This window comes from Hippopotamus amphibius, chromosome 4, assembly GCF_030028045.1.
Source record: "Hippopotamus amphibius kiboko isolate mHipAmp2 chromosome 4, mHipAmp2.hap2, whole genome shotgun sequence".
NCBI classification, from domain to species: domain Eukaryota; kingdom Metazoa; phylum Chordata; class Mammalia; order Artiodactyla; family Hippopotamidae; genus Hippopotamus; species Hippopotamus amphibius.
Genome location: NC_080189.1, coordinates 126,926,720 through 126,950,591, shown reverse-complemented (window position 1 = coordinate 126,950,591; position 23,872 = coordinate 126,926,720). Strand labels below are relative to the sequence as shown.

At 38.9% G+C, this 23,872-nt stretch overlaps 1 pseudogene; it reads right to left on the bottom strand.

Annotated features, from left to right (window-relative positions):
* Window positions 1–21,078: 21,078 nt before the first annotated feature.
* Window positions 21,079–21,893, bottom strand: LOC130851939 (endogenous retrovirus group 3 member 1 Env polyprotein-like; annotated as a pseudogene).
* Window positions 21,894–23,872: the final 1,979 nt, after the last annotated feature.

Below are 23,872 nucleotides of genomic sequence, written 5' to 3'. Positions count from 1 at the left end.
TTCTTATCCTTGTGAAAACAAGACCATTTGTAACTTGACGTCTCTACCTCTCTGGTCTGTTCTCTCTGTGCTCTCTCTCCCTTTCTATGCCTGCCACCCCACCAAGCCAGTTGCTCTTCTGCAGTTATGATATATGGTCCCATACTTCCGCTTGTGCTTTTTCGTCTGCCGAGAATGTTCTTTCTCTCTTTTTTTATAGAGCAATACCTCTTCATCTTTTAAGTCTTATTTGGGATGTTTCTTCCTGGTGAACCCTCTCTTGTCCTCACTGTCTGCTCCCTCAGTAGGTGTGAGTGAATGCCTCCTTCTTGGGTGCCTCTTATATAGGTTCTTCAGTGTCTAGCATAGCACACAAATACTTTTTTCACTAATTTTTCATACTTCTATACTTCAGTAGCAGACAATGCCTTCCTTGAGGTTAAATATGATCTTTCATTTGATGTTTTTAACTTCAATTCTAACCCAGTATCATGTGCTGATGCTACATAGTGCTCAATGAAGATATGTTGAAAGAAAGAAAAAAAATGAAGAAACGAGAAGAAGGAAGGTAGGAAGGAAGGAAGAAGCTAGGAAGGAAGGAAGAAGGGGGTCTGACTCTATAGCTCACATTTAACATTATTCGTCATTTAAGGGATCCAATACAGAGAAAATGTGTGATATGTCATGCAGGCTAATTTGTGTATTTTGGTTCAGTATTGACCCTAAGACAAGCTACTTTCATGAATGAGCTATAACTTTCTGAAGACCTGATGCTTTCCCAACAGCACCTGAATTATCCAGCCATGTGATGTTGCCAGGGCAGGGCATTCTGTGTATAGGATGTTTAGATCTCAGTGTTTAAGGGGGTAGACCCTGGAGTCAAACCGCCCAAGTCTTAGTCATAGCTCCATTCTTTACCAGCTTAGTAAACAGAGTCCAGATGATACATTTCCTCATTTGTTATGTGAGGATAAAATGAATATCTACCCTCAAAGATAATTTCAAAGTTAGTTAAATAAGCCATGTGAAGCACTTAGCTGCAATATCAATGGAAATTTGATAAATATAAGCAATTTTTAAAATAAAGGGATTGAATTAAAATGATCAAACAAATCACTTTCCATATCCTGTTTTAAAAGTAGAAAACTACCTTTATTTAAACAGTTGATTGGTATGCAGTAAAACCAAGGAATTTGCTATTTATTTAACAATATAAAAATATCAATTGTCCAGATCTCTTCTGTTCATAAAAAGATATTATGGCTTCTGTTTTGTTGTTTAACTTTGATTCCAAGATATTAAGTTAAAAACATATTTTAAGAACAAATATTTTAATAAAACAAGAAAAATAATAGTTTGAATTTAAATTAATTCAACATCCACATAGAAGTTAATCCTCCTTCAAAGAAAGAGATCTTTACTAGGAAATAGTCTGCAAGTTTATCAATAAAATTCAGCTTTGAAATTGATAATAATTTCCATTTCTTTAGTAGAAAGGAAAGCTGTAGTCTGTGATTTGAACTTGAGAAGACTGACTTCATTAGTAATGAAATGAATGTTGCCTTCCCAACAAGAATTCCAGGGTTTCCAGAATTTCTACTTATTGATTATTCCTCCATCCCTAATTATACCTTAGGAAAAGTTTTAAAAGTGATGACACACTGAGGAGTAGATTCATGTGTACCTAGAAACCGTGATTCCTATTGATCACATTGCTTTGCAATTAATACGATGTAATGTCATCCATGGTTTGTCTTCTCCCCTAATATTATGGCTAAAGAATGAAAATCTTGGGATTTCCCTTGGTGGCATAGTGGTTAAAAGTCTGCCTGCCAATGTAGGGGACACAGTTTCGAGCCTTGGTCCGGGAAGATCCCACATGCAGCAGAGCAACTAAACCCTTGTGCCACAACTACTGAAGCCCGCACACCTAGAGCCTGTGCTCCACAGCAAGCGAAGCCACCACAATGAGAAGCGCCTGCACCACAACAAAGAGTAGCCCCTGCTCACCGCAACTAGACAAAAGCCCACATTCAGCAATGAAGACCCAACACAGCCAAAAATAAATAAATTAATAAATAAAATAAAATAAAATCTTTACCAATAGCAACCCTCAACTTTATTGACCATCAATTAGCTTGTAAAACATTATATAACTGCCAGAAAAGTTTTTTTTCCCTTAATATACAAATAGAAATGGCCAGTAGCCTTCCCTATCATATTGCTCAGATGATACCAGCTTCAGAAGCACATCTTTATTGCTAATGGACCACTTCTCCTGCAAGTGCTGGAGAAATGCTCAGCCCAGTCGGAAGATGCCCAGAGCCCTGTCCTCCCCGCCTCTCCCTTTCCTGCCTGGGTCATTCAGCTACTGCCTGAGGTTCCTGAGGTTTTGCAAAGTGTCCCATTTTGTCCTTGAAGAGCTATTATTTTGTGAAACGTTTCCCAATTTAGCTTAGGAAGAACAATAGTCTAGAGATGTGGATGAGGATGTGTGGGGAAAACAGCCTCTTGTTACTTCTCACCAGACGGTGCTTGGAAATTTGCATGTGCATTACTATCTTACAAACTCTGAGACATTCTGCACTAAAAACTCAGGCTTAACTTCTTTAATTAGTCATTATAACGTGTATTATTATGCATTACTTTGAGAAGCTGTGGCTTCAGAACACTGGGGGGAACTGCATTTTGACTTGAGCCCAATCAGGTACCTCTAGAAACCTCTTGCTGAAGCGAAGCCATGATTTCAGTGCGGAAGCATCTATAAAGCAATAATTCAAAGCAATAATTCAAAGAGGAAGCCAATGAGCCATCTCTTTGAGAAACGGGTACTTTTAACACAAGACATTTTAGAGTTGTTTTTGCTGCTTATATTAATCATTCTGAGTGAATTAAAGAGAGCACAGAAAGTGTACCAATGTGTTAAAAATAGTGTTTTCATAACCCTAAAAGACATGTCACAGATATGTTTTATCAATTTATTCAAAGAAAGGAAGGAAAATAAAGACTTTTACGGAATAAACGGGTAACAACATGAACATGTATATACATGCAAACAAGAAAAAACAATCAGATAAACACAAGTGCTACTACTTGTAAAGACGAAAAAAAGTCAGTTAAATATTTAGGTGGACTTGTCTTGAAAGCTTTTTTCATTTGAATTCTCCATCTCAGATGACATCATAAACCTAAGGTAAAAAGGAGTATTGTCTTTCTAATTTTAATTCCATTTTTAAATGAAACCAATCAAAGGATTTTTCAACTATTGGTGTAAATCTTTTTCCATTTGGTATTTCCATTGGCAAAACATATAGAAATAGGCCTAAGGAAGCAGATATCAGATAAACACAGGAAGTAATTATTCAGCAGGAAAGGTTGGGGGAAATGAATTGTTTTTGTTTTGTTTTGTCTGTCTTCCCTGGTGTTCCTTAAGGCGTGAGGCCTCAGCAGTAACGAAGGAAAGAGATTTGTAATGGCAGGACGGCTGCCGTTTACATAGCGTTGGCACTACGTGTCCCTTACAACATGTTTATCTTCAAAAACAGAGATAAACATTATTTTGAATTGAGTACCATTTGCCAAAAAATGTGCTTTCGAAATCTGTAGATTCTACTGTTTTTGTTTTGTTTTGTTTTTAATTAATGTAAGGAAGAAAAATTCCATCTAAAAAGAAGGTAAGAGTTTTAAGCCCTAGGTTTAAGCCCAGGTTTTAGCTGGGGTTTTAATAACAGTTGCAGAAGAAAAGAAAAGATACCTTGATATAATAATATTTTTCGTATAAGATCTCTGTCACCTGAGCAAGATAAACTCAGGTGGTTAAATGGTTAAAATGGTTCATTAGGGAAATTGTTTTGACAGTAGAAGAACACTGAATTAGTCGTGATATTTTAAAATTACCTAATCTTTTTCTTTTTCTGTTCAATATTTGAATATTCTTCTGTGTTTATGATCTCAAACTAAACCCTGATGCTCATATAAACAATCCCCAGGACAGTGTGTGATCCATGCTCACTCATCTTCAGAAGAGAGTTAGAATTTTAGAAAATAGGATGTCTTTTCCCTGCAGAGGATCAATTAATCTGAGGAACTGACTAGATTTTCACATAACCTGTTGCTCAGACACAGTAAAATATAAGCAGCTTCCTTAATGTGAGGTTGGATGGTAAACAGCCAGAGAGGGCTCTGCATCAGAGCCAAGGGTACACATCCCTGACCCCTGCCCCTCGGTCAGGTGCACTGCAGCAAAGGGTAAAAGGCCTGCCTTGCAGTCAGTAGCCTTATGTTTACATCTTAGCTCAGCACCTTCCAGCTCTCATCAAGCAAGCCTGGGTTTTCTCACCTGCAAAATGAGGACAGTAGGACATATCTCAAAGAGTTGTAGTAAAAATTAAATGAAATAATGGATACAGTACCTAGGATAATAGTTGACACATGGCTGGTATATCTTAACTCATACTGGCTGCAAAATTAAGAAATTTGGCAAATAATATCCATGTTCTTGACTAATAATAACTATGTTTCCAAAACCCGGAGAATTATGGCGTGAAACAATTGTCTCATGATTTATTTCCTGTATCACATTTCCTTATTTCCAAATTGAGCCAGCAGAACTTGTAAGCTGTCAGGCAGTGACTAGCAATTCTCTCCTCAAATTTAGTCCTATATAAGAAATTGGACCAGACTGATCAACTGTTGTGTTAAAGAGAGTAAAATTATATTTGGTCACATATATCCCACCCTTTTGATTAGGGTTTTGTGGCTCCAGAAATCTCCAGCTAGAATGAAATTGTTCCCATGGAGTTAGCATTAATCAATTATGAAACATTGGCTTATTACATGTTTTTCAGATTTCTTTTCATCATTACATATAATTCAGATTACACAGTGAGGCTCAGAACCATGAAGTTTGATTAAGGCAGGAAAATTCCAAAAGAAACAGTTTTAATAAGATCATGTAGGTCAAATGGAGGACACTGGGCAACGAAAGGGGCAAGACCTGTAGGAGTGAAAGGTACAGAAAGGAGGGAACTGGGGGCCAAAGAGAAGCCATCTTATTCTATTAGCCCAGAACAAGCTCTGAATTAAATATAATAGTTAGGACAGGACTCTGTGTGTGTGTGTGTGTGTGTGTGTGTGTGTGTGTGTGGAGGCGGTGGGGGGGGAGTGGAGAGAAAGAGAGAGAGAGAGAAGAAAAGGAGCAAGGACAAGAGAAAGAGTTTTTCTACTTACCTCACTTTGTAGGATGTGCTGTCTTTCTATCCATATTAAACTGGGTAGAGGTAATGGAAGGTTGCATAGAATTATTCTTAAACATTTCTTGTATTTGCTTTGTCTCATTTGTCTCTCCTGAGATTACATTATTAATCACCAGGAGAAACAAAATGTCATCCCAAATGGATAGATATGTAGACTTGTACATCTGAAGGTGACTTTACATTCTCAAAACTAGAAATGATTCAGGGTTGTATGCCTTTATCCGGAGGGATGCTTTTAAGTTTCAAATGAGGAATGGGTCTTGAACAGCTTGTATCTTTCAAGGAGAGCAGTTACAGTTTTTTTTTTTTTAATACACTATTAGGCCAATACATTTTCTATTATACAGAATCATGTTTTGTTCCCTGAATTATTCTAGAAGACAAACCAGCTTGCACCTTGAGAGTGACATGGTGAAATATTTATGTTGTCACTGGATTTGATTATTAAAGTGTTTTTTGCTCTTCCTGCAGGCAGACTGTTTGTGTGTGAATAATTCTGTGTTGGGGCAGACCTGTGGCTTGCTCTAGCAAGGTCGCAGCTGTGCTCTGTAGCAGCACGATGCTGAGGCTGCTTTCTGGGCTATGCTTTGAATAGATTTTGTTCTACGGAGCATTTATTAGGCAGACAACTCTTTTGGTCATCTGCTCCCACTGCACACTCTTTGCCTCTAGCTATCTTTTAAAGATTTTACAAATCTTTTTGCCCCTGGGCTCTTCATGCTTGTTTGTGACTTTCAGAAAGTTTTCCTGCAGATAATGTGTTTTCTCTGAAACTCGATAATAGTAGGTTATTAGATAATGGCACCAACTGTAAAAGCTCTTGTTAAGGTTAAAGTTACATCAGAGAAGCAACAGGAAGCTAATTATTTGTATCTTCAAAAATACCCTTTCTCTCATCTATTTCTACTCAAGGCTTATCTAGCTTTGTATTTCAGCTGTTCTTTTGAATCAAAATTAAATTTTGTCTTCATACTTAAAAGTAATGAAAGAGCAGCAGTTTAATGTTAAAGATTCTTTAAAGTCATTCTTTCCCTTTTCTCTGCCTGGTTATATGTTTGAGGAACCTCAACACTAGTTTTCATTTATTTCTTTGACTTCTTCCTTTGACTCTTTGTGTCACCACTCACTTTTTTGCTGACCTTTACTTTGAAGATTCATCTTAGCTTCCTCTGGTTTTTATATCCTCTTTATTGGCTTCTTATTTCTACATTTTTTTTTCTCTTTCCACACATATTTTTTAAAACATCACTTACCACAAGTGTTCTTTAACTTATGTTCTTTACATTGATGGATCCTAACTATAAGTATTATTCTCTATTTTATCATTTCTGGTTTTTAGTTACCTATCTTAGGTCACTTAACTCCATCTATATTTTACCTATACATTTATTTTGCATTTTTCACATACTTGGCTGGAGTTTTATACTAACATGGCAGTTATCTGAAAAATTTCAGTATGATTTGGAGAACTAAAGATATGCAGTTTGTTACTTTCAAATACAACTAGTAATACAAACAACTTTAAAAGAGAGTTCTTGAGAAAGTGGAAGTGCTTAGGGACAGTAATGTATAGAATAAGAGTATGTGCATTGTGTATATTTACACACACAATTGATAATTCCCTATATGTAGGTCACATATTTGTGTCTTAATTGACTCATTTTTTGTAAATAGTAATTCACTCCTAAATGTACTGTACTTTTAAACTTTCATATAAACTACTCTTTCGTTGTTTGAATTCACAATAACATGGTTTTTGTTTTCTTGAATGTGTGAACAGCACTGTGATCTTCTGTTAATACAGTTCTCATTTTCTGTACCATTTTCAGCATTGCTACAGAGACTGCTAAGCAATAACTCCACTCGCTTCCACTTTTGGGGGGCTGCAGGATAGACTACAGTTCCCAGGTAAGTGAGGTCATGCATCTTAGTTCTAGGCAATGAGATGTGGGCAGAAGGGATGTAAGTCTTGTCCTAGCCTGGCCCACTCAGCCAAGAGTGAGGCTCCCTGTCCAGGTGTCTAGGATGGAGACACCCCCAGATTGCATTTGCAAGCCAGGGTTTTGGAAATGGAGCTACGATGTAGAGGGGGTTTTTGTTCTTTCTTCTGAGTGGAGAGATGCCCAAATGGGAACTTTCATCTACAGCAGCTGGAATTACTTTAAACCAAACAACATCCACCAAATAGAGCTACTAGAATAAAATTACAGGATGTCTTGTTAAATATGAATTTCAGATAAGCAATGAGTTATTTTTTTTAGTATAAGCATGTCCCATACAATATTTGGAACATATTTACAATAAAAAAGTCTTAGTTTATCTAAAATCCTAAGTATTCTGAGTGTCCTCAGTGTCCTCAGATTAATTTGCTAAATCTGATGGCTCGACTCCAAAAAGATACTATGCAATATAAGGAGTATTGGAACTCAGAGAACAGAGATTATGTTTTCCTTCTTTTGCCCTGTTCAATTTTCTAGTTTTAGGCTCTTAGAAACTACTCAACATACTCTTCTGTTTCAATGCAATAGTTTAGTGTAGGAGAAAAATACCACTATGGTGAAATTTCATAACTATTGTTTTCTAAACCTCACTCATTATCAACACGTTTCCAATATTATTTGTTAAAACAGAAGTTCCTAAAGCATGTACTGGAAAAGTTTGGCTAATATTAAAAATATAATAATTACTTTTTCTACTTTCTCATTTTTGGCTGCTAAGAATATTTTGATGATTTCTTCTTTTTTTTCAAATATATATCTTGCTACATTTTATGCAGAATTTCTTGAATTTATCACACAGTTGCACCTCTCACTTTGCTGTTAATTTACCAACACCCTGTTTTATTTTTGGTAGTAGTATCCCATCGGTAAGCCCAGAGTCAAACTCTGATTGTCTTCCAGGACAGCCTAGGATACTGTTGGTCCTTTGTGACGGTGTTTATTCTATCGTGCAAGCTCTCAGAATGTTGTGAGTGGTTCACACTTATGGTTTGTCCACCTGGTACACAAGGTGAAAAACCTTAGCCAACTAGCATCTCAGCTAACCAAAAGGCACGTTATTGCTGCAAAACTCGATACTATTTTTTAACAAAAGATGATGTTTATGCCATCTTCACCATGGGCCTGTGTGATAAGCACATTACATATATTATTTTGTAAAATGTATGTATAATTTACATATACACTTATATATATATTTGTAAGTAATTCTATATATTTTCATTTGTATATCATGTTTATCATTACACACTATATACACAAAATTTATGTATATATGTATATGTAAGTAAATGATCCCCCAAGCAGGATCAGGAGGTTCATACCATTATTAACTCCAGTTTAGAGATGAAAAACTGAGGCTTTTACAAGTTGAGTAACTAGCTGAGGTCACCATCAGCACCACCAGCATAATTGTGTGTTGAATAAATAAGCAGTGATAAAGATAAGGTGGAGAGGGGGTAGCCTGGATCCTTGGATGGTGAAGGACCTCCTCAGATCCAAGGTTACATGGTGCTGCTCTGCTCTAAGCACAAGTCATTGAAGGGTTTGCGGGGCTGAGAGTCAGAGGACGTATTTGAATTACAACTTCCATTTGGTGGCTGTGTGGCTGAAGGCGTATCTCAGTGTCTCTGAGCCTTAGCTTCCTTTTTCATGAAGCAAGAGAATGTGCAATTACACAGACCTTTTTTCACTCTGAAAAGATGTTTATCTGTCTTTTTCAGATTTATTTGAGGAAATGTCCAGAAATATGCAACCCCGCTAAGAGAGCACTTTCCAATGGGGCATTTCAAGCCTCCTTCACCCACCAATGGATGATATGTTGCAAAACACAGTCATGCCTAATACGATGATGAAACAGTATTTTATACATGATGTTAAACCTTGAACCATTGAGAGAAGTTGCAGATATTTGTGATACACATTGCACATATTTTCATTAATTTTTTAAAGAACTTTTATTGAGATACAGTTAACATACAATAAACTGCATATAGTTAGAGTGTACAATTTGGTATCCCAATCTCCCAATTCATCCCCCCCCCAACCCTCCCCTCTTTCCCCACTTGGTGTCCATATGTTTGTTCTCTACATCTGTGTCTCTATTTCCGCCTTGCAAACCAGTTGATTTGTACCATTTTTCTATAGTCCACATATATGTGTTAATTTACGGTATTCATTTTTCTCTTTCTGACTCACTTCACTCTGTATGACAGTCTCCAGGTCCATCCATGTCTCTACAAATGTCCCAGTTTCATTGTTTTTTACAGCTGAGTAATATTCCATTGTATATATGTACCACATCTTCTTTATCCATTCATCTGTTGATGGACATTTAGGTTGCTTCCATGTCCTGGCTATTGTAAATAGTGCTGCAGTGAACATTGGAGTGCATGTGGCTTTTTGAATTCTGTTCTTCTCTGGGTATATGCCCAGCAGTGGGATTGCTGGGTCATATGGTAACTCTATTTTTAGTTTTGCAAGGAACCTCCATACTGTTCTCCATAGTGGCTGTATCAATTTACATTCCCACCAGCAGTGCAAGAGCGTTCCTTTTTCTCCACACCCTCTCCAGCATTTACTGTTTGTCGATTTTCTGATGGTGCCCATTCTAACCGGTGTGAGGTGATGCCTCATTGTCATTTTGATTTGCATTTCTCTAATAATTAGTGATGTTGAACAGCTTTTCATGTGCCTCGTGGCCATCGTATGTCTTCTTTGGAGAAATGCCTATTTAGGTCTTCTGCCCATTTTTTGATTGGGTTGTTTGTTTTTTTGATATTGAGCTGGATGAACTGTTTATATATTTTGGAAAATAGTCCTTTGTCTGTTGATTTGTTTGCAAATATTTTCTCCCATTCAGAAGGCTGTCTTTTCGTCTCACTTATAGTTTCCTTTGCTGTGGAGAAGCTTTCAAGTTTCATTAGGTCCCACTCATTTATTTTTGTTTTTATTTCCATTACTCTAGGGGATGGATCAAAAAAGATCTTGCTGTTATTTACATCAAAGAGTGTTCTGCCTATGTTTTCCTCTAGGAGTTTTATAGTGTCTGGCCTTACATTTAGGTCTTTAATCCATTTGAAGTTTATTTTTGTGTATGGTGTTAAGGAGTGTTCTAAGTTCATTCTTTTACATGTAGAGCTGTCCAATTTTCCCAGCACCACTTATTGAAGAGGCTGCCTTTTCTCCATTGTATATCCTTGACTCCTTTGTCATAGATTAGTTGACCATAGTTTATCTCTAGGCTTTCTATCCTGCTCCATTGATCTATATTTCTGTTTTTGTGCCAGTACCATACTGTCTTGATCACTGTAGCCTTGTAGTATAGCCTGAAGTCAGGAAGCCTGATTCTGCCAACTCCATCTTTCCTTCTCAAGATTGCTTTGGCTATTTGGGGTCTTTTGTGTTTCCATACAAATCGTAAAATTTCTTGTTCTAGTTCTGTGAAAAATGCCATTGGTAATTTGATGGGGATTGCATTGAATCTGTAAGTTGCTTTGGGTAATACAGTCATTTTCACAATGTTGATTCTTCCAATCCAGGAACATGGTATGTCCCTCCATCTGTTTGTGTCGTCTTTGATTTCTTTCATTAGTATCTTATAGTTTTCTGAGTACAGGTCTTTTACGTCCTTGGTTAGGTTTATTCCTAGGTATTTGATTCTTTTTGTTGCAATGGGGAATGGGATTGTTTCCTTAATTTCTCTTTCTGATCTTTCATTGTTAGTGTATAGAAATGCAAGAGATTTCTGTGTGTTAATTTTGTATCCTGCAACTTTACCAAATTCATTGATTAGCTCAAGTAGTTTTCTGGTGGCATCTTTAGGATTTTCTATGTATAGTATCATGTCATGTGCAAAGAATGACAGTTTTACTTCTTCTTTTCCAATTTGGATTCCTTTTATTTCTTTTTCTTCTCTGATTGCTGTGGGAAGGACTTCCAAAACTATGGTGAATAGTAGTGGCGAGAGTGGACATCCTTATCTTGTTCCTGATCTTAGAGGGAATGCTTTCAGTTTTTCACCATTGAGAATGATGTTTGCTGTGGGTTTGTTGTATATGGCCTTTATTATGCTGAGGTAGGTTCCCTCTATGCCCACCTTCTGGAGAGTTTCTTTCATAAATGGGTGTTGAATTTTGTCAAAATCTTTTTCTGCATTTATTGAGATGATCATGTGGTTTTTATCCTTCAATTTGTTAATATGGTGTATCACGTTGATTGATTTGCATATATTGAAGAATCCGTGCATTCCAGGGATAAACCCCACTTGATCATGGTGTATGATCCTTTTAATGTGTTGTTGGATTCTGTTGGCTAGTATTTTGTTGAGGGTTTTTGCATCTAAATTTTTTAGTGATATTGGTCTATAGTTTTCTTTTTTGTAGTATCTTTGTCTGGTTTTGGTATCAGGGTGATGGTGGCCTCATAAGATGAGTTTGGGAGTGTTCATTCCTCTGCAATGTTTTGGAAGAGTTTGAGAAGGATGAGTGTTGGCTCTTCTCTAAATGTTTGATAAAATTCACCTGTGAATCCATCTTGTCCTGGACTTTTGTTTGTTGGGAGATTCTTAATCACAGTTTCAATTTCATTACTTGTGATTGGTCTGTTCATATTTTTAATTTCTTCCTGATTCAGTCTTGGAAGGTTATACCTTTCTAAGAATCTGTCCATTTCATCCATGTTGTCCATTTTATTGGCATATAGTTGCTTGTAGTAATCTCTTATGGTGCTTTTTATTTCTGCGGTGTCTGTTGTAACTTCTCCTGTTTCCTTTCTAATTTTATTGATTTGAGTCCTCTCCCTCTTTTTCTTGATGAGTCTTACTAGAGGTTTATCGATTTTATTTATCTTGTCAAAGAACCAGCTTTTAGTTTTATTGATTTTTGCTATTGTTTTCTTTGTTTCTATTTCATTTATTTCTGCTCTGATCTTTATGATTTCTCTGCGTCTACTAACTTTGGGTTTTGTTTGCTCTTCTTTCTCTAGTTTCTTTAGGTGTACGGTTAGATTGTTTGTTTGGGATTTTTCTTGTTTCTTGAGGTAGGATTGTATCGCTATAAACTTCCCTCTTAGAACTGCCTTTGCTGCCTCCCATAGGTTTTGGATCGTTGTGTTTTCCTTGTCATTTGTCTCTAGGTATTTTTTGATTTCCTCTTTAATTTCTTCAGTGATCTCTTGGTTATACAGTAGCGTATTGTTTGGCCTCCATGTGTTTATGTTTTTTACAGTTTTCTTTCTATAATTGATTTCTAATCTCATAGCATTGTGGTCAGAAAAGATGCTTGATACGATTTCAATTTTCTTGAATTTACCAAGGCTTGATTTATGACCCAAAATGTGATCTATCCTGGAGAATGTTCCATGTGCACTTGAGAAGAATGTGTAATCTGCTGTTTTTGGATGTAATGTCCTATAGATATCTATTAAATCCAGCTGATTTATTGTGTCATTTAAAGCTTGTGTTTCCTTATTAATTTTCTGTGTGGATGATCTGTCCATTGGTGTAAGTGGGGTGTTAAAGTCCCCTACTATGATTGTGTGACTGTCGATTTCCTCTTTCATAGTTGTTAGCATTTGCCTTAGGTATTGAGGTGCTCCTATACTGGATGCATAGATATTTATAATTGTTATCTCTTCTTCTTGGATTGATCCCTTGATCTTTATGTAGTGTCCTTTCTTGTCTCTTGTAACATTTTTTATTTTAAAGTCTATTTTATATGATATGACTATTGCTACTCCAGCTTTCTTTTGATTTCCATTTGCATAGAATATCTTTTTCCATCCCCTCACTTTCAGTCTGTATGTGTCCCTAGGTCTGAAGTGGGTCTCTGGTAGACAGCATATATATGGGTCTTGTTTTTGTATCCATTCAGCCAGTCTGTGTCTTTTGGTTGGGGTATTTAGTCCATTTACATTCAAGGTGATTATTGATATGTATGTTCCTATTACCATTTTCTTAATTGTTTTGTTTATGTTTTTGCAGGTCCTTTTCTTCTCTTATGTTTCCCACTTAGAGAAGTTCCTTTAGCATTTGTTGTAGGGCTGGTTTGGTGGTGCTGAATTCTCTTAGCTGTTGCTTGTCTGTAAAGCTTTTGATTTTTCCGTTGAATCTGAATGAGATCCTTGCTGGGTAGGGTATTCTTGGTTGTAGGTTCTTCCCTTTCATCACTGTAAGTATATCATGGCACTCCCTTCTGGCCTGCAGAGTTTCTGCTGAGAAATCAGCTGTTAACCTTATGGGAGTTCCCTTGTATGTTATTTGTCGTTTTTCCCTTGTTGCTTTTAATAACTTTTCTCTGTGTTTAATTTTTGTCAGTTTGACTACTATATATCTTGCTGTGTTTCTCCTTGGGTTTCTCCTGCCTGGGACTCTCTGTGCTTCCTGGACTTGGCTAGCTATTTCCTTTCCCATGTTAGGGAAGTTTTCAACTATAATCTCTTCCAATATCTTCTCGGGTCCTTTCTCTCTCTCTTCTCCTTCTGGGACCACTATAATGCGAATGTTGGTGCATTTAACATTGTCCCAGAGTTCTCTTAGGCTGTCTTCGTTCTTTTCATTCTTTTTTCTTTATTCTTTTCTACATCAGTGATTATCACCATTCTGTCTTCCAGGTCACTTACTTGCCCTTCTGCCTCAGTTAATCTGCTATTGGTTCCTTCTAGTGTGTTTTTCATTTCAGTTATTGTGTTGCATATCTCTGTTTGTTTGTTCTTTAATTCTTCTAGGTCTTTGGCAAACTTTTCGATCTTTGCATCCAGTCTTTTTTCAAAGTCCTGGATCATCTTCACTATCATTATTCTGAATTCTTTTTCTGGAAGGGTGCCTATCTCTTCATTTAGCTGTTTTTCTGGGGTTTTAGCTTGTCCCTTCATCTGGTACAAAGTCCTCTGTTTTTTCATTTTCTCTTTCTGTGGCTGTGGTTTTCAGTTCCACAGAATGAAATACTGCTGATACCGCTTGATTCTGTTGTCTGCCCTCTTGTGGAGGAAGCTATCTAGAAGCCTCCTGTGTGCTTCCTGATGGAAGGGACTGATGGTGGGTAGGGCTGGATGGGCAGAGCTCAGTAAGACTTTAATCCAATTTGGTGGGCAGTGCTCAGTAAAACTTTAATCTGCTTGTCTGCCAATGGGTGGGGCTGTGTTCCCACCTTGTTTGATGTTTGGCCTGAGGCTACCTAGCAGTGGAGCTTACAGGGTCTTTAGTGGGGCTAATGGCAGTCTCTGGGAGGGCTCACGCCAATGAGCACTTCCCAGAACCCCTGCCGCCAGTGCCCCTGTCTCCTCAGTGAGCCACAGCTGCCCCCCCACCTCTACAGGCAACCCTCCAACACCAGCAGGTAGGTCTGATTCAGTCTCCTATGGGGTCACTGCTCCTTCCCCCTGGGTCCTGGTGAGCACACTTTTTTGTGTGCCCTCCGAGAGTGGAATCTCTGTTTCCCCGAGTCCTGTGGAGGTCCTGCAATCAAATCCCGCTGGCTTTCAGAGTCTGATTCTCTGGGGATTCCTCCTCCTGTTGCTGGACTCCTAGGTTGGGAAGCTTGACGTGGGGCTCAGAACCCTCACTTTAGTGGGTGGACTTCTGCAGTATAACTGTTCTCCAGTTTGTGAGTCACCCACCCAGCATTTATGGGATTTGATTTTAACACAGTTGCGCCCCTCCTACCGTCTCATTGCGGCTTCTCCTTTGTCTCTGGATGTGGGGTGTCCTTTTTGGTGAGTTCCAATGTCTTTCTGTCGATGATTTTTCAGCATTTAGTTGTAATTCCGGTGCTCTTGCAAGAGGGAGTGAACACACGTCCTCCTACTCCGCCATCTTGATCCCATCTCTTCATTAATTTTTTAAAAATTGGCATTTTAAACGGAAGGTTCTAGTTGCTTATGAAACCTGCTTGGGGTCACGTTACCTGAGGTGATGCCAGGTGGTGTGCCATCAAAAATAGTCTTTAATTACTTATATCTCACTTTTATGTGTCCATTTTAGGCTCTAGTTTTTCATGTTAAAAAGTTATAGCTCAAGGAATTACTGTTTTTCAATATTTCTCTGTTTCAAAATGTTCTCCATTTGTTACTAGTATCTTCATATACTATAGTATTGAATAATTACACATTGGTCAACTCATTGGTTGATTTGGGGGGAACTAAATGTATGTATTTCTGTTTTTCAGACATTATAGATATTATCTTTATCTAATGATTAATCACATGGCTCTAAGTATGTTTGGCAGACAAAGACTTATGATCAGGCAAAGTGTAAAGTTGTTGAAAAGTCTACAGGATCGGGCCCCATGCTTGGCTTACAAGAACGGCTGCCAGCCCTGTATTTGATTCATTTTAACATTCAGCAATACCTTAATGAGAGTAAAATAGTAAAGTTCAATTTAGACTGCTTGTCAAGGAAAAATCCTAGAATTTTATTAACCATATAATTATATATTTAATACAAAGAACACAGTTATAGTAGACAAAACCACATGTTAGAGAATGCCTGTCTCTTCTGAAACTCCATCAAAGTCATTCTTCAAAAAGAAATATCTTGCTAGTGATAAAAATATGATACGGACTCATGGTTTTTAACTAATATCTCTTGCTTTCTCAAACTTGACTCTACATGACTTCGTTGCATGAAGTAAATCTCAGCTTCCTATTAACCATGCCAGACAATGGCTAAATGGTTTAATGGTTTTTCATTCCATCACAACAATTCCTGACTTGTATGGTCCTGCATTTAATAAATCTATTTTGCATAGCCCTCGTGTTGAAGCCACGTTGACAGCATTCACTGAATTCCAGAATTTCTTGATGACTACATGTGTCACCAGATCCTAAAGTCTCAAACTTTGCGAGTTCATGTGTTAGGTCTCAGGGGACTCCAGAGTTAAATAATTCAGTGCTTTATGGCCATATCATCAAGTCTTGCCATGAGTTTGTATCAATGGAAGCATTTTCCTCAGCATTGAACTCTCACCCTGTCCCATGTGTTCCCCTAACACATTCACTTCACTGAAGTCAGGAAACATTCTGCAGTCATAGGAAAAGATTTGCTGTCAGTTGACTGAGACGGGACTGTAAATACCGGCCCATAATTTCAAGTGAGAAAGATGAAATTAGAGCCATTTTCCATTTTCTCTTCTCCCTCAGGGCCAGTTTTAAGCAATATTATGAAGTAAATTTTCAGCAGCTCCCAGAATTCCACTTCTGACCCTTGCTCTGTGGTCATAAACACAGCAACTTCTTAAGGTTTATTTTATAACTCTTCAAGCAAGTCTGTGATTTGGAACAGAACACCCAACGTAACACACATTGTCCATGCGTTCAAGGAGTACTGCGGCTTGGACTCTAGAGATAAAGATCGAATAATTGATGTTGTCTTGTTCTTTGCGACTTTAGAGGCTGTGGTGGCATAATTGATGCTGCCTTCATTGCTGGTTACTGTGGTTAGGTTCTTGGTGCCCATTTTATCCCGCTGAAATGAGGTTATGGTGTATGATTGCTGGTTCTGTAGGGAGTGATTTAGTCCTTGCCAGCCAACAATTCTTCATAGCTAGGGATATTCATTTGATGATGCTAAAATTAGGAAATTAAGAAAAATTATGATTGATAAAATAAATATTATAATTTCTATCACAGTGTTGGCTTGGTGCAGTGCCATTGTGTGCTGTTAAAATTGCAGTTAAACTCCATCTTCTTAGACAACTTGATTGTTCTAATAAATCGGTAAAAGCAACTCTCATTCCTGGAATAGAGGAAATGAGCAGCTGTGTTGAGGTTCAGAGAGTTTAAATTTCTGGTATTTCAAATAATGAGCCATTTTCCTATTAAGGAAGGAAATCACTTAAATGCAACATTTCCACCCTAAGGGGAGGTTACTGTCTAGAATATCTTTTCTTACATGATTAGAAGAGACCCACTTCTTCTGATAATGTGTTTTCACTCCTGTTAAATCATATAGTTGTTTCATTTAATTATCAAATAAGTTTAAGGAGCTACTAAACCCAAGCCAGCTTATAGGCATGGTGAAGATGGAGACTATGAAAAATGTAGTCTCCGGGCCCTTCAAAGTACTTGCAAGTTAGTTAGGGCAACAGATCATAAAATATGGAAAAGTTGAATAGTGCACAAGTTAATTATAACATGACTCAACAATAGGAGAAGTATTACAAGGCATTCGATTAATTAATCAACAAATGGAAGATGTCAGTTATTGCTTTGACTCCGCTTTGGCCTAGATTAACAACTAGGAGTAAAACACACTGATGTATCATTGTATCCACCTACTTGTTTCTGATGTATAGAACGCAGCTACAGTAGACGAAACCACGTGTTAACGAATGATGCTGTGGGTGCCTGTCTTTTCTGATTTTCCATAATTGATGCTGTTTTTCAGGATAACAGCACTAGGATCCCAGGTCTGCCAAGCTTCCAAACCTAGCTCTGCAATGCCATAACAAGAAGCTCCAACTGCTTGCAGGAAAAAAATTCTCATTGGAATCCAAGTCCAACTTGAGAGCGCTAATATCATGATTATTTTAAAGAATGACTCTCTGCAAGCTGTTGGATCTCAGATATGAACAGAAGAAATGCTTATTAAAACCTCTGTCATTTGAGCTTCACTTTCCAGAACTGAAGTGCAGATATTCTAATAAAGGATCAAGGTATAACACACCAAAACACTCTGTGTTTATATTTCCTCTTTAAGTGAAATCATCAAACACCACTTGAGAATTAGGAAGTGGTATTCACTTCAAGAAGCTTTGAACAATTTAAAACACAAAATATTTAGGGTCATGTCTATGTGACACTAAAACATAGGGTGAAATTTTTAAACAGTAATTTGGACATTCTTTATTCATATGCCAAACGACTGGGGAATTTCCAAATATGATAATAATGTGTGTTTTTAATATTGCATAAATATAATGAAATATATATCATGGTAATGTTTCTGGTATGAAAAATAAACTTTAGTGCTTCTGATAACAAACCCACCCTTCTAATTGAGAACAGCAACGTTCTTTGCAAAATCAGAAGATTAGCTTTACACACAGTATCTTTAGAAGGCTGGCAATTAAAATAAAGAAAGCTGGAACAGGTAACAGGTAACATTGGCAGCAATGACATTAACAAAAATTAGAATTTCTTAGTATAGGTCCCTGGAGAAGCCTCTTGTCTCTGTGTAGATAGAAGTTTGTGATTTTTAGCTTCATGGAGGGGTGGCATGAAGAGAAGGCATGATTCACAGCCCCTTGAAAAGAAATGTGCTTATGTTCACCCTGTGATTCTCCCAGCATTTCTCTCCCACCTTTACCATTTCTACAAAGGCAGCTGCTTATAGTCAGACTAGGCAGTAGTGACCAGGTCTGTCAGGATATTCACAGGATATGTGCATTCTGGCCTGGTTAACCTGACCTCAAAAGAGTTTATGCACCATCCTTAACCCAAAGCAAACGATTGTCAGAGATGCAGCTGGTGCAGAGCTGAAGGTGGACCCCTCCAGGACCCAGCGTATTTGCTCTTGGGAAGGGGTGCTTTTTATTGTGTGCAATGGAATAGAGTGTTCTTCTCACAACACAACGCTACTGCTTCAGTTCTTTCTTCATCCCCTTTTTGATTTTTCTTTATTTCTTTCCTCCTCATTTTTCTCTTTTTTTCTTTTCTTTTTCTGAAATTTACTATTGGTAGTGGCCAGAGGAAAGAGAAGGGCAAAAAGAATCCTTCCGATTTCATTTTTGCTTCTGAAAAAGACATCCTTTCCTTGCACTGTGATTTTATGATGTTGTGTCTATGTTTAATTTCTTGGAAATTGGCTAGTATAATATAATATTTCTTTTGAAAAAACCACTCCTGACATGTGGACTCAAGGGACAAGGAAATGGAAAAAAGGGAGGGGGGCTGGGAGGAGGGATAAAAAACAGTTTCTTGCCCTAGGCATCTTTCAATTTCTGTTCATGGAGTAACTAAGAAAAATAAACATTTGCATGTTTCACTTGGCCTCACAGGTGGTCTCTCAGAACACAGAAGTGCCATTGCTAGTATGCGTTCTGTTTCTTGTTTGATAAAATGTTACATGTGTGCTTCAGATGGCAGAGGATGAGGGTACCACCTGTGTCCTTCGGACTTGGTTTTCTCGATGTTGATTGCATGCGGTTACACTGTAGCACACCCGGAGTCCCAGCCTGACTTCTAACACTGGTCTCCATTGGCCTGTGTGTGCCCATGAGGAAATCTTCTAGCCACAGGAGAGCATGCCAACAGCAGAAGCCCTGCAGCTGCCAGTGAGCCTGAAGCTGACCCTGGTTCTTGCTGCTGGCTCTGGCCTCCACCTACCACAATTGAATCATGAGGTAATAGAAAACCTGAAGAGACCAATAATATGTATGGAAATTGAATCAGTAATCAAAAAACATCCAAACAAAAAAAAGCCCAGGACCAGATGTCTTTATGGGTAAATACTATGAAACATTTAAAGAAGAATTAACAGCAGTCCTCAAACTAAAAACTTTTGCACAGTAAATAAACAGTTAACAACAACAGCAACAACAAAGGCAACATACAGAATGAGAAAAAATATTTGCAAACCAAATATCCGATGAGGGGTTAATATACAAAAGATAAAAGGAACTCATATAATTCGATGGCAGAAAAATAAAACAATCTAAATAAAAACAGGCAGAGGAATTGAATGTACATTTTTCCAAAGAAGACATACAAATGGCCAACAGGTATATGAAATAGTGCTCAACATCACTTACCACCAGGGAAATGCAAATTGAAACCACAGTGAAATATCACCTCATACCTATTGGCATGACTATTATCAAAAGATAAGAGAGAAAAGTTCTGGCAAGGATGTGGAGAAAAGGGAACCCTGATGGGAATGTAAATTGGTGCAGCCATTATGGAAAGCAGAATCCTCAAAATATTAAAAATAGAACTACCATACAATCCAGCAATTCCATTCCCAGAGGAGATTAAATCACTCTCTTGAAGGCATACCTCTACTCCCATGTTTATAGAAGCATTATTCACAATAGCCAAGACATGGAAACAACCTAAGTGTTCATTGATGGATGAATGGGTAAAGTGTGCTATGATGGAATATTATTCAGCCATAAAAAAGGAAATCCTGCCATTGCAACAACACAGATGAACCTGGTGGACATTAAGCTAAGAGAAATAAGTCATACAGAAAGAGACAAATACTGTATGATCTCACTTACATGTGAATAATATAAACATTAACTCATAGTAATGAAGAATAGAATGGTAGTTGCCAGGGGCTGAGGGGTGGGGAAGATGGGGAGATGTTGTTCAAAGAGTACAAAGTTTCAGTTATAAGACTAATAAATTGCAGGAATCTGAGGTACAGCATGGTGACCGTAGTTAGCAGTAGTGCATACTTGAAAGTCACTGTAAGAGTATAGCTTTAATGTTGTTGCAGAAATTGGTCCATCGAGAAACCAAGCACCACACTCGGAGGGTTGGAGAACTCAGGTTTATTAAGCTGGCAGCCCCAGATGAGCTAACACTCCAAAGTTCTGGGCCCCTAGCTCAGGGTGAGCTTTACTTTTATAGGGGTCATTGCACATGTTTACAGTTAGCATAGGTAGATTGGTTACTTGGTTTACAGAGCACAGAAGTTTCCAAACAGAAACTTACAAGAGCAGGTGCAGAATATTCCATTTTTAGCAAAACATCTTATGGTTACATTGGATTGCTAGGTCATCCTGTTTTTCTGTTTGTCTCAGCACAGCAAGCATATTTTACAGAACAAAGCATGGAGTTATTTTTAGCTGAGTGCAAATTTCTAATTTTCCTCCTCAATCCCCCCTCTTGATGCCCCTTAAATCTTATAAGGCATCAACCTCTTGATTTTCTAAGCCCAGGGGATAATAACCTCTTAGGGCTAAGAGGTGTGTGGTGGCCCTCCTATCCACAGTGGCCTCAGCTAGGCTGGAAACTATCCTCATGAGTAATGGCAAGAGGCAAGGTAAAAGGAGACAGGTGCCAAGGAGGAGTAGGACTATTCCCACAAGAGTTTTGAATCCCCCTAGGTAAGAAAACCAACCCCCAAATAGCTCTCCCGGATTCCATCCCTTCCAAGTCTGGACTGGGACATGAGCTATTTTAGTCATCTTGTCGGTTATTTCTTCGATAACCTTGCCCTTATCATCTTTCTGTAGGCAGCAGTTACTGAGATTGAACTTCCCACAGACGCCCCCCTCTGCAGCCAGTACATATCTAGGGCCAGGTGATTCTGATAAATAGCATTACGCATCTGGGTTTGTTGTCCTGCCAACAAATTAAGAGCCTTGGCCGTTTCATTAGTAATGATTCCAACAACTGCCTGGAGCCGGATAATTCTGTTAAGCATGTAAATTGGGGTTCGGTAGCCCCAGGACTCATCTTCTGCCCAAGTGGCTGGCCCATAATATTGGATTATGCGTTCAAGAGGCCACTCATCATCTTTCCAGTTTCCAATCTGTAGAGACCTGCGCTTCCTGGGGAGGCCTCTGTCTTCATAAACTGGGACCCCTAATGATTCACCTTGGGCTAAGGGGAGTATGAAAAAGGAAGGGCGAATAGTCCCCAATATGCATGCCCCTGACCAATTGGCTGGCAGGACTGAGTATACATTAGCCCCACAAATCCAATATAATCCTTGTGGAGCAGGTCACTGGCCTTCGGTGGACAAGTCATTCCATCTGGTCTTTACATTGGGGAAGTTTGCTAGAGGGTGAGGATGAGGCTCTGTACAGTTTGGGCTTCCCCACCAGTCAGAAGTATGAGTATTGTATTACAGTGTTTTTGGCCTAGGCAAGTGAGGTTTCCTACTGGAATACTGAATAATGGGCCCCACCGCGCCAGGCAGTTCCCGCCGATTATGGAAGTCTCTAAAAGCCAAACCCCGACCCTGGTTTTCTTGAATTCCCCTGAGTTGTTGATGGGTCTCTGGGGATCTAATTCTTTAGCTTCCCAGGGCCATTGGTCTCCCATATTAGGTCCTCCACACACATAGCAAGAAGTAATCATCAATGTCTGGGCTATGGTTTCTGCTAGGGCTGTGAATAGGTTTTTAGTTCTGACTGAAATAGGTGGAGGACCACTTTCTATCTCTTCATAAAAAGAATGGAAGAGCTTGTGTGTAGAAGCTTGGAGTGGAACAGAAATACTCCGGAAACTCCACACACCTCCTGGGTCAATACCCCGCCCATTGATATAAATACTGATTTTTAGACCATTTCTCCATTTTGAGTCTCTGGGGTTGAAGATAGTGAAATTGACAGGATCACACGTCCCTAGTTTGCAGTTGGGGTCAACAGTTTCTTTTTGAAGGAGAGCTATCTTGCTTTGACTCTCCCAGGTTGCCCATGTACACAGCTCCAGTAAGGGCAGCCATAGCAAGTGGATGAGGCTGCGGCCTCTTCACACATATATTTGTCATTGAGTCTATACTCTTGTTCCCATGACAAGCCCCCACATTTTATAGTTGTCCAGGGTTTCTTGTTAATAGCAGCACACACATCAAAGTGTACTGATGTCGGACGTTCTAGATTTGTAATTTGTGTCTGATTAATCAGAAGCCCTCCTTCTTGGTGTCGAACCTCTAGCCAATCTTTGCTGGGGGGGAATTGGGGGTCAAAACAGATATACTGGCCTGCTTGTTGACAAATAGAATAGGTCGTTTTGTTATGTACACAGGTTCCTTGGACCTCCCCTGGGCAGGAGAAGTGAGTATGGTACAGTAAGGTCCAAGTGACCTCCTGAGCTGATCTAGTCATGCGGATGCATGGAGTACACAAAGGGTCTATTTCGCTTTCCAGTGTACTACAGCTCAGTAGAATATAAATCGCTACTACACAAAACATTTGATCCCACTTAATAATTCCATTACCTTTGGGTAGGTTATAGCCAACGCGACCCCTTGTGTTTAGCCTATAGATAACATCAAGGCCAGTGGTGCAACCAGTCCCTACGAGGCAGGGTGTCACCGTAACCCTGACTCTCAGATGTCCCTCGTCGAATTCCTCAAGCTTCCACTGTGCATAGACCAGTCAGCCCTGGAGTGACTGGAGCAGAGCTGAAGATCTCAGACAGGACTCGGTTGTCTCCGTAGGAAGACCCGAAGCAGTTGGTTCGGATGAGCTTTGGCAGTCCAGGTCCCTCGCCCTTCCAGAGGTGCTGCTCTCTTCACCCAGGTGTGCTGGATCCATGGAGTGACTCCTGCAACATAAATAGCAGTAGGGGTTGCCAGGACGACCATATGAGGGCCAGTCCAAACTAGCTGAATGGTTCCTTCCTCCAACCTTTTACCCATACCTCATCTCCTGGCTGATAGGGATGAACCCAATTGCCCAAGGGAATGGGAGTCCTTTCTAAGGTTTCTCGAGTAATATGGCAGAAGACCTTTCCCAGGGCCTGGAGGTGTCAAGACACCTTCAGGTCTGCTAGTTGTTGGGGGTCTCCCTTGAGCTTCCCTGTCACAGGAGGAGGTCTCCCTTATAAGATCTGAAAGGGAGAATAGGCTGACGACCTCATGGTGCATCGGGCTCGGAGCAAGGCTAGGGTAGCATGTCGACCCAAGGTAATTGGGCCTCCTGACAGAGCTTAGCTAACATAGTCTTGAGGGTCCGATTCATGCAC